The sequence below is a fragment of the Genypterus blacodes genome, unplaced genomic scaffold, assembly GCF_046128005.1.
Source record: "Genypterus blacodes isolate CSIRO-AG114 ecotype Tasmania unplaced genomic scaffold, CSIRO-AGI_Gbla_v1 ptg000007l_1, whole genome shotgun sequence".
Classification (NCBI taxonomy): domain Eukaryota; kingdom Metazoa; phylum Chordata; class Actinopteri; order Ophidiiformes; family Ophidiidae; genus Genypterus; species Genypterus blacodes.
In genome coordinates this window covers 3068461-3080331 of record NW_027466821.1, presented here as the reverse complement: position 1 = coordinate 3080331, position 11871 = coordinate 3068461, and positions in this window count along the sequence as shown.

Sequence of the window (11871 nt, the reverse complement as noted above, 5' to 3'; positions counted from 1 at the left end):
TTCAAAGACGGTTCCTTGTCGTTTGTTCTCCTTTCACTCAGTAGATCTGTGACTGTGATCAGCGCTCTGCGGCAGATGCTGTTAAAGTGCTTTATGTAACAGCAATCAAAAGACAGTGGCATAATTTACTTTACTTGTGGAGATGTTGCCAGGCAGCGGCAAAGGTATTCGGGAAATCACGCAACATTTGTCAGAACCCTGACTGACTGAGAGTACGCGGCAGAGCCAAAAGAACTTTGTGTACTAGCTACAGAAGTATCAAAGTGGCCTTATATGGTGGAAGTGCGTCTTTGACCGTGGAGAAGCTCTGCATGGTGTCACCCTTCCTCTTTCTTCTCTCCCCACTCTGCCTGTAACCCATCAACGCCGTCTGTCTGTGCACTCCAAAATCATTTGTTCCTGTCCCGCTCTCCACGCACATCCGCTCCCCCTCAGCACAGGGGAGCGCTCAGAGCCAAAAACCTGCCTCTCCTCACCACCCACACCTCCCGTTCTCCCATTATTCTTGTCTCACTCTCCCTCTCCCCGCACGCTCCTCTCCCTCTCTCCCTCCTTTGCCCTTCTCTCCTCCCTCTCGCTCTCCTACTCTCTGCCGCAAACTCCAAACTCTCCTAATTCCCGTCATGCTAATTGGAGCTGACAGACACAGCTAATTATGCGCAGATAATCTGCTGCATCTGACTAATTATAATTCCCATTAGCTGCTGATAATGCTCATTAGATTAACTTTCTCCAGGAGAAATTGGAAATAATAGGGTGGGCCCTGCGCTGCATCTTTTTGGGAAGCAGAGAGAGCATTTGGCAAGGAATGCTGCCATTTTGTTTGGTGTTGTGGACTGGGCGTGGATGCTTGAGGTGGGCGCAGTGGAAATAGATACGCCGTCTGATCCAAACGATATCCGACACGTAATGACTGCTGCGGCTGACACGGAGACGGACGGGGGGGAGGCCGAGAGGGAGGAATCAAAACGTGGGCGCGTGTCAGGTCAGAAATGGAAATCACTGGCTAATACCGTTTCGAAACAGGTGCTCGGGCCCGAGGATCAAATAAAGGAGAAATGAGAGAAAAGATGTTGGAAGGTCAAGGCTGAGATTCAGGCAGTTCTGATAACGATGGTGGCCGTGGTAACTGTGAACATAGGAATGTCAACTGCCGCAGCACTTAGCAGTATTTGAAACGCTGTGAAGGTCAAAGTGAACTCGTTTTACATGTATTTGACTATTATAATGCCATTTTTAGAAAATAAAGGGTATCAATGGTCTTTTTGATTTTCTCATGGTACAAAAACAAAAAACATCAGTGACTAAAGTTATATCATATATGTAAATGTACACCGTGTATATCCATAATATACACTGTGTACATCTACAGCATACTGAGCTTCCACGAGTTCTTACAAAATAAACACAACACAGAACAATAACATAAGCCTCTCTGGCATTGTTACTTAAACCCACCAATCCTTTTCCATGACAACAAACGATCTATTTGTTTGTTGCCCACTCAGGCTCGTATTGTTTGATTGGCAGATCTGCACTCAGCCAGGCTCACAGCAGCCCAGTGACCAGTTGCTTACACCTGCTTTCATGTGCCTCACAGACCTCCCATGGTAAGGACAGTAACTACCCCCTTCACGTCCTTTACGATTTCCGATTGTTGCGGCACCGCACAGTAAAAAGTTATCAGTTGAACGTTCCCCCGATCATCGCATTTTTATTAAATTCTTTATATTATATTTATATTTTAGACCCATCTGAGTCATTTATCTTAAAGCTGGTGTGTGCGGTATGTGCTTAAAGGGGACACATGTCCACGTACTTATCTTCATTCAGGGGTCTATTTTGAAAACTTTGCAAAGCTTTAATGTGCAAAGAACACACCGATCCATTTGTACCCTAAATAACAAAAATCATAGGATGTTTATGTTGATCTTTAACATTAAGATCTTCTACCTGAATAATCGGACAACTGCTCCACGGTTTAATATATCAAAGACAGTTTTGAAATAGGAGGAACTGTTGATCACGAACCAGTTTACAAACAGGAAGTACTAGAGTAGGCACGGACATCGTTTAAGCACAATAAATAGAGAAATCCTTTGTTATGGCTGCCAAAGCTTGGCCAGCAATTGGTCACAGAAACCAAATGTAATTTATTGATGCCGTTTGGGACTGAGGAGCCTAAAGCCTGGGGAACACAGCAGCTCTAAAACCCACAAATGGGATATTGATCGCAATATGGACAAAAAAAAGAAGGTATATTTAACCATGAAGTGACTCACTTACTCTATCGACTGCTTAACATTCTTTTTCTCTGCCGTCTCATTCTCTCAGTCACACACACACACACACTAAACGGAGCTACGACATTCAACACTGTAGGTTCCTATGACAACCCATCAAGGGTCCATAGGGAGCCGTGCTGACAGCACCTCAGGGTGTTTAAATGAAAAGATGGAGATCAGAACCATTCCGGATTCTATAGTAGATGTGTTATGTGCGACACAGCACTGTAGCCTGTAATACAACAAAAAGAGGCTCTGTATGCTTTGCTCCAGTTGTGTGTATTCATCTTTCTATTCAGCCCCTGAGGCCAGCAGTAATCCAGTGAGTGTGTGTGTGTGTGTGTGTGTGTGTGTGTGTGTTTGGGTACTGCTTCTGCACATGTACCATATGTAACGGCCTCAGTTAGATCATCCTAGCCAGCACGTCTTTAACACAATAAGTTGCAGCTGCAAACAAAGGTATGATAACGATAACTCTATATTGAAACGCAACCTAGTGTTGAAACCATAGCAACAAAGCTTCACCGGAGAGGGGGGAACAAAAGTGCAATTATTGCCTGCATTAAAAGCAACCGAAACTCCATTGTCTCTCAGCACACGGCCGACAAGATGACTGCGAGTTGTGTTACAAAAACAATAGATGTGTGATTACAGCAGCACTCGCTCACCACCGGCCCGTACAAAAGAGTTCATTTGATCCCGCACCTTTAAAATCGGGGCTTCCGGCTTTTCCGACGCCTTTTGGTGCCTGTGGCAATTGGCGGTAGGCGGTAGAACAAAAGTGCTCAATTCCGGCATAATGTGAGTCAAGTGAGAAATTAGTCCAGCAGCAACAGGAACGCAAAATGTCCTCATTTTAAAAACAAAGGATCTTTTGTCTGCGATGATTTCACCTGTGTTCAGAAAACAAAACTGAAATCAAAAAGGAAAGACTTTAAAGGTTCCAGGGTACTTTTTATGTATCATTAAAAACCCATATCTGATTTCTGACTGTTTGACTCTGTTGATTCTGATTGTCTTGTGTGGATTGATGAGGAAAATGAATGTAGTCTATTTGAGAGCAGCTGTAATGTATCAAAAATGTGACAAGTGAAAGGGTCTGTACGCACAATGGCCTATAAGCACACATAACAAAAATGCATCCACTTATATTCCTTCTCCATAAATAGAAATGACGTTATCCCAGCAATAGAGTACTCGGATGTGTAAAGCTAAATGTAGCCGCAGAGGAGCCAAGGTCAGATGCTGTTCCCGACACATTCATTAGTATTAATTAAATCGAGTTTTCTACGAGTCAAACTGGGTGCGGACACAATAAACCCATCGTCCATCACCTTGGCTGTATGGCGTGCAGTGTATCTAATAATGGAGCCATCACTTGCGCCCGTTTTGACATCTGGCGGTGGGCAAGGTGGTTGTGTTACGCAAGATGGATCGCCCTAAAAGTTATACCGCTGATTAGCAGAGTAGGAGAAGTGAGAATAAGTGCTGCTGCTTCTCCGACGCAAACGGGAGCGACACCAAAATGTATTTGGTTAGTAAAGTCCCTCATCAGCTTTACGCCAAAGAATGAGTTGGCCCGAACAGAAGTGGAATCATCGCTCTTTATGTGAACGCGGGACCAGCCCAGGGACAAGCAGCGGCAGCATCTTAGCGCCGATAAGAAAGCGTTAATGTTACGAAAAAGCTCCACCGAGGCCCCTGAGATGCCCCTCGCAGAAAAATGGAACTATTTGTTGTCTTGGGCGCTTCACTCTTATCCGTCCAGATAAAGGCGCGGGAGCAGGCGAGGCTTCAGCGTCTCCTCCTTCAAGGCCAGCTTGACGGTTCAGCCGAGGCCGTTGGCTGCTGTTTGTGACAATAGCTGAGCTTCCATTGGTTTGTATGCCAGAGAGACAGGAGAGAAAAAGGTGGAATACTGACACAACTCCTTCCTCAGCTCTTATTTTGCTTTTTTCTTTATCTCCCAGAGCTCTGCGTCTTTGATCGAGGGCATTACGAAACTATATTTACATTACCTCCCGCTGGTTGCTTGCGATGTTGCTAATCTAATTACTTTTTCCTCATTCAGCTGCGGTTTGATGTTCTCCTGCACAGGCAACCTCGCCGTGACATAAACTCCATGTTTGGTCGAATGAAAGACAAAACATGATATTTTAGTTCAGCTGCATGAGGAATACAAACAAACATTCTGAGCAAAGAAGGATAATAAGAGCGAGTAGGCAAAGTTGATGTAAATAAGTCAAATATAGATCAAACATGTAACTAAGTGGAACTTCTAGGCGCAGCAGCACAAGTGGGACTCAAAGTGAAGATGAAGAACTCTACACAAATGTTAACTTAACTTTTAATTTGCAGGTAAGAGATTTAGATTTTAGTGCAGAATGTGTGACCACACTACTGAACGCACCATTAAAGAAGTAAATAAGAGGACAGCTGCTCGGCCTGAGGGGGTAGTATAAATAAATAACTTCATAAAAAGTGAACAGAACTCGGGATTGCTGTAGGAAATTAAAATATATATACAGTATTTATAGATTATACATTGTACTATATGGTGCCGGTTTAGATTGCTTCATAAATTCAAAAATTGAATCAAGCTTGGACTATTGTTGGCGTCAGAATCAGATTCTACCAGTAGGAGGCGCAGTAGAGACATGAATACGTCATATTTCAATATGAGCAGCGATGACATTTGCCAAGAGACTCGCCGAGCTCGTTTAAGCGTTCCGCCGTCAGCATTTCCACTCACGTAGCTGCCAAGTCAGAGGCCTTTTAACAGCCGCGCGTGTCATCGCGTCCAACAGGAGCGACGCCGCCACACTTTAAAGTGCAGCTGTCAATTCCACGTGACCTTGCAGAAACGGGGCTGGAATACGGCTTTTATTCTGCAGCCCCAGAGCCCCCTGAAGCCCCGGGCCGGCCCCGCTTCTGGCCTCCACATCGCTCATAGCTGCAGGCAGGCGTTGGGATGAGGGGGGGAGGGGCAGGTGCTGACGGCGTGCAGGCAGGGAGGGGGCGAGCTAATGAGGATGTTCATGGGATCCTTTAACCGCGAGCGATCCGTTTATCTGCTGGGAAGAAGGGCCAGCGTTAAGATGCCGGTTTGTTCATGTTTGATCATTATTTGCCGTCCGTGGCTAATATTCCAAATGTTGCCGTTGCTTACCAAATCGCCATCGAAGATTGGCCCCTGTCCAGATGGCAATGGAGGGAGCAATCGGCATCAAATATACAGCGGGTGCAACCCTGACCCTTTATGTTCTGCAGCAGCGTGCAAACTCGGAGGGCACGTGGTCCATTTCACTCTTTGGTCCCTCTCATCCAAACGCACGAGCGAGAAACTCACTCTTATTCACTCGCCTCTGCTTCATTACCCCTTCCTCTTCCACCTCTACGCTCTACGCCCCCCCTCTTCCCCCCCTTTACCACATCCGACTTTCAAGCGGAATCTGACTGAAATTGACCTGCAGTGTCCAGTCAATCTGTCTCCTTTCTCCCGTCCTTTTCTGCTGCCGCTGGATCCCGGCCGACTGCTGCGGGATTTCTATTGGAAATTGGGGGGGGGGGGGGGGTTGAAAAGGAGCTCAGCTGTCTAAAAAGAGCGGCAGCGAGACAGCGGTGGAGGAGAGACAGAGAGAGAGAGAGGATAGAGACAGGGAGAGAGGACTACTATAGCGTCCTATTTGCATGAGCAGACATAAGGTTAATAACAAGCCCTGCTGTGACAAAGAGGAGGAAAAGAACATAGAGGGGGTAGGAGGGATGGAAAGTGCTGATCCTTCACTTCTGGCTCCTAAGAATCCATCTAAGACACGAGGATGGGAGGGAGGGAGGGAGGGCGTGAGAGAGTAATTAGAGCCCTTGGATGTTTGATGGGTTACATGTACAACCTTCCCTCTCTCTGCCGCACCGCCTCGTTTTCCAATAACGCCTGTTTAAGACGGCGGCTAACGCGGGGGGGGGGGGGGGGGGGGGGGGGGGGGGAATTGCAGCACACCGGATGTTGCAGGGGGGGAAACGGATGAAAGATGCGGGGGGAGAGAGGGAGGGCGGTTTGAGGTGAGAACGCGACGGGGAGACGGTTTTGCGTGGGTGGCGACATCAAAACAAAACGACTTTCCTCTCTCTCTCATGCTATTTGTCTTACATGGCGAAGGCGCTCAAATTATCTCCCCGACATTTTTCCGACAAAACGCAGAGTGGCAAGTCAAGTGCGGTTAAAACGAAGTGACGAGCTGAGCCGAAAACTCGCTCGCAGAACTTCAGAGGAGTTTTCTTGAAGCTTTTTCGTCGCTCGTGTCATGGCTGAAGGGTGCGGTTCACCGGAGTCACCAGAGGGAATTGATTATCAACAGACGGGGGCTGGATCCTTCCCTTCCTCGGCATAATGAAGCGCTCTATTTCAGGACCATCAGGTGTTTTTACAGGCGCCTTGTCGCTATTCCGAGCCCCGCTTGCCTCTCTGTATCCTCGCTTCATAACAGCCCAGATATGAGTGCACTGGGAATACGGCATGAATACATTGTTTTAAGTCTAATTCGAAAGTTACAAAGTTGCAGAGCTGCTTCTTCTTCTTCTTCTTCTTTTTGTCGGGTCTGGCAGCAACGTGTGTGTGTGTACGCAGCTAATCCCGCACTGCGATAGTCTGGCCTTTGAAATGCATGACGGGAAGCTTATATGCAAACACGAACTGCGGCGATTAAAAACAACGCACTCTTTGCCGCCGCCACCGCGGACACACCGGGGCGCGCGGGCCCTCTGCAAAGACACACAAACAAACAACCTATAAATAGAGCGAGAGAGAGAGGGTGGGGGTGGAGGGAGGGAGGGAGAGAGGAAGAGAGCGATAGAGAGAGCCATGGCAACCTGAGATTTGCTGTTTGCCGTCACATGCTGCTGAGAGCGAGAGAGGAGCGGGGACTTAAATAACACTGGGAGATTGGTTTGTGAGAGGGGGGCAAAGTCAAAACAAATTACGCCTTTTCTATCACTTTGGGCCCGCCGGTAAAGCATCTGAAATAGCTTTGTGCCTGGGGACATTTTACCACTGAAAGAATATGGCGGCAATATCCTCCCGAGGACCCGAGAAACAAAGGGATGAGGGGAGAGACGAGGGGGACAGGGGGAGGGGGAGGGGGAGGGGGAATCAGAGGGGTTTAGTTTTACGGCGGATCACAGGTGGCGCCTTGACCACCTAACTAACTCTTTTCACTTTATTCCCCCTCCTTCTCTCTCTCCCTCCCTCCGTCCTTCTCGCGGCGACGTTCCGCCCTCGCTCTGAAGGTCTCCTCTGCTCAAACATGTGGAATACCATTACCGCCGCCGCATCCTTGCAGTCTCTCTCTCTCTCTCTATCGCCTCAAAGTGGTGCTGAATTACAACAAAGTTTACGATCTATGAATATGAAATTCTTGAGTGGAGCTGTGAAGCTTTTTATCCAATCTCCATAGTCTCCAGCTTGTTGATTCGAGATGTTTCACATCATTCTGCCTTTATCTTGACCTTCAGACTTTTTTTTCTAATGCAAATAACTACTTCAAAGTCACAATCCTGCACTTTGCCTGCCTTGTTCTTCATCCCTCTGCATGAGCGCTGTACCAGGATGAGATATACATCACGCTTTAATTGATTTTTGTTTTGCACAATAAAGTAATTCAGTGCAATTGTCTCACTTTGGTTGTTTATTTGCCTCGCTCCCATATGCTGTTCATTAATTTGCAGCTAGTGGGTGATTTATCAACCTATTACACTTGGGTCTGTGCCCTTACCGCACACAGACACACACACATACACACACATGTGCCCGGAGCTCCCCTGGTATCTCAAGGAGGCAAACGTGTGGCACTGCTGTGGTGGCTGCTGGTGTAATGGGGGTGCTAAGGGCCTGGACGGGAGCCAGGTGCTGTCAGGCCGCAGATGGATGGACCAGCGGCCGCCAGCCCCGGCCCGGCCCGGAATGGCCCCGGCCTACTTGCAAAACCATATCCAGGCTAAGTGGGGCAACCCAGTCTGGGACTAAATCTAAATGCAAATACCGCAGGAGGGAAAATCACTAATAATTTGGTGATTCAACACTGAGGCGTCAGGAAAACGACTCCTTTGTTTGGGTGGGAATACTGCGCTGGGCTGCATGAATTAAAAAGCTATGAATAAGCATTAGAAATTCATGAATAAGCATTTATTAAGGCTGCAATCCACAGAAGTCGGAAATCTTTGGGATATAAAAGAAAAAGATTCAATACTGCATAAACAGTAGAATATGTTAAAGTGCCGCGATCTTCCTTATGAAACAAACACAATAAGCAGAAAGATAAATACGCATGAAACTGCAAGATTTGAAGATTGCACCGAAGTTTGTTCATATTGGACGACATCGTCTCGCTCTTGTATTGCGGTAGAAGGCAGATGACAGGAGGGAAGCATTTCCACGGGCCGCGATTGCTCCCACCGCGGTTAAACGGAGGCCCTTTTGTACGGAGCGCCGCTAACGAAATTACACGCCGATCAATGGATCCGTCTCCAGCTGTGACAGCTTCGGCGGATTTTGTGGCGGCGGAGTCCATTTGTGTGAGTGTACTACACGGTTGAAGTGTTCGCCAACAATATACGCGACAATATTAAAGCCTGCTGCCAACAATGAGGAAGCGGATATCGTGATGGAAAATGGGATACGGTCTCAGTTTTATTGATTTCAGTCTGGAAGGCTTCTGTTTGACTTGGCTCCCCTGGTCCTGCACGTAACAATAATCACATCACAGTATAACAGACTTTGCCTGTGACAAAGGCGGCGTTTGGGAATGAAAGTCTTTAACTGGGAGGAATGGGCTCCAGTGGAATTCTTCTGGGTAGCTGGATCGTTTGCGCGTTCGCTCTGAAAAAGCGAAGAATGGCAAAGAGTCATGCTGGTGTGAACGTTTAATAGGAATCGTCACAGTCACTTCTAATCTCCAAGGAAGGAAGTCTCTCAATCCTGATCGGGCAAGTGAGTTAGGGAATCACGCCGGTGTGATTTTCAAACGTTCCGGGTCGTCCCACCTATTGAAGTTTTGAGGTTTTGTTCTGCATTTCACCTTTGATGCTTCCTAATACGACCAAAACTTGCATTTACACACCCGACCACAGGATGACCCAGGATGAAAGACTCAAACATTCCGGACCTTGGTTACAAATGCTGACGCGCATAAAGACAAATAGCAGCACAGACGACCTCTGACCTACAGAATTACACCTCACAAGAGTTCCCCAGGTAACAAATGTTTGTATTCTAATCTGTAAATCTAAGTGAACTAACAGACTTTGTTGTGTGAAAACTGGAAACCCGTGTTGCTAAGTCACAAGGTCCACAGGTAATACTAGTCCAAGTGCAAACAGCAATTAAATAAATTCATATTCTTGCTTTTATTTAAAATATGTATTAAACATTGTTCCATTCTTCCCCGTCGCGTTTGGAAGCGTGGCATTTTCTGGTGCACAAGACGTTTCTTGACTTTCAGCGGAGATGCGATGCTGATACATTTATCAAAGTTGACACGCAGGGATTCCTGGAGACCACAGCATGTCTTGCGCTGTATATAAATTCCGACATTACTGCAAATGTGTCCTTGAGCAACGCATCAGAATGCGCCGTGCGAGTCACTGTGCATTCCGATATCTCTGAAGAAATACATGTACAGGAGTGTGTGTGTGTGTGTGTGTGTGTGTGTGTGTGTGTGTGTGTGTGTGTGTGTGTGTGTGTGTGTGTGTGTGTGTGTGCGTGTGCGTGTGTGTCTCAAAAGACAAATTGCATTAATCTGCCCTGTAAAGTAACGTTCATCTTATAGTGCAGCGCTTCACGTGCGACAGATCTGAATGTGAGAGCGGATCATTTTCAACGCGACCAGAAATCAAATGGAAAGTGCAGGCTGTGATCATGCCTTGCTCATTAACTCGTGTCGACAGATCCTTTCCTTCATCGGCGAAGCAAGGGAACATCAATGCAGAACCCGGCGGACCCCCCGCGGCTGAAAATACACCCGACGGGATTCGCACGCTGACCCGACAACCGCAGGTACGGTTTGGAACATCTCATTACCGCAGAGTGCGAGTATCACGGCCCAGTATCGCGGTTAAGCTCTCCTAAAGGGGTTTTGAGGGGGTCTGATCACATGAGCCAACTGGAAGAAAGTAAAATTCCTCGGCAAGAATTTAGACGATTTACATCAAAGTCAAGAAAGTGCAACCTAAACTGATGAGATCGTACAAAACCCAGAAAGATCTACGACGGCCTGAATGATAAAACCACAGCCTCGCCCACAGCAGGGTTACGCCTCCAGGCAAGGCCACACACACACACACACACACACGCACACAAGGGACCCATAAGCAGATGAAATCATACCCGACGTTAATCGGTAAACAAACCAAAGTAAATAAACTCTATTAAAAAACTGACATGTTCAATTTAGCGGGGGCGGTGTGGCGTTATTGGGCTGTGGCATGCTCTCGTGTAGGCGAGGGGACGACGGCGGCCACGGCGTGGATGTGAATAGAGAGCGGCCATGGGTAATTATACACGGCGCGCTCGTAAGCAGCAGGTCAGGCCGAGTGCATCCCCTTTTGTTTTACATCAATATGAAGAGAGAGAGAGACAAAGAGAGAGACAGAGAGAAAGAAAGAGAGAGAGATTTGGTGAGTATTCAACATTAATCATGTAGCGGCCTTCCGTAGGTGTGACACAAACACTTCAGGGAGGAAAACACAGGAAGTCTGGCCGGGAACAAGGATCCGTTCTTTTTTTGGGGCGGAGGGGGGGGGGGCAATAAAAGAGAGAGAGAGAGAGAGAGAGAGAGAGAGAGAGAGAGAGAGAGAGAGAGAGAGAGAGAGAGAGAGAAAGCATCACTTATACTTAATCCCGCAATCTGTGGGCTGGAAGCAACAGCAGTGACTTTATTGTCGCCATGGAGCGGAGATAAGTTAGTGAGTTCATTTGGCAGGAGAATGTCGCCAGATCCTGTAATAAAAAAAAAGCAGCAGCGCAGGAAAAGAAAGTACATCACTATTCCTCCTCTAAGCAGCCAGACAGACCATCCTTTATTTTTTAACAACCTCCAACCTGAGCGGATGCGCCTACCGCTCCCCCTCCCCCCCCACCATCCGCGCCCCCTCCCCCAGAAGAGCATCAGCAGCTGCGCTCACTGCAGCGACCCGTCCCGTCCTGTTACACGTCAAGTTAACTCCTGTAGGCGATGACCTCACTGCTGTGCCGCAATGAATTTACGGAGCCACTTTTAATAAACAGGTTGATCGCATAGAGGGTTTTGGGTGGAGAGGGGGGGAGCACGTCTCAGTGGGGGAGGGAGGGAAGGAGTCTCGCATGTTGGCCGGAGTCGCCGCATCTGTGTTCGCCCGTGCAAGGATAAAGGATGCCCCCCCCATTTCTGCCGCGCCTCTGCGTGTAACTGAGATAGAAAGCCGCCGTTTCCTGCGCCAGGGCTGAAATGGGAATCTGTCTGGGCCTGCACCCCCCCCATCCACACCACCCCCCCACCACCCCCACGGGTCTGCAGCCTCGGAAATGGATGGAGATAAGAGGAAGACGTCACTG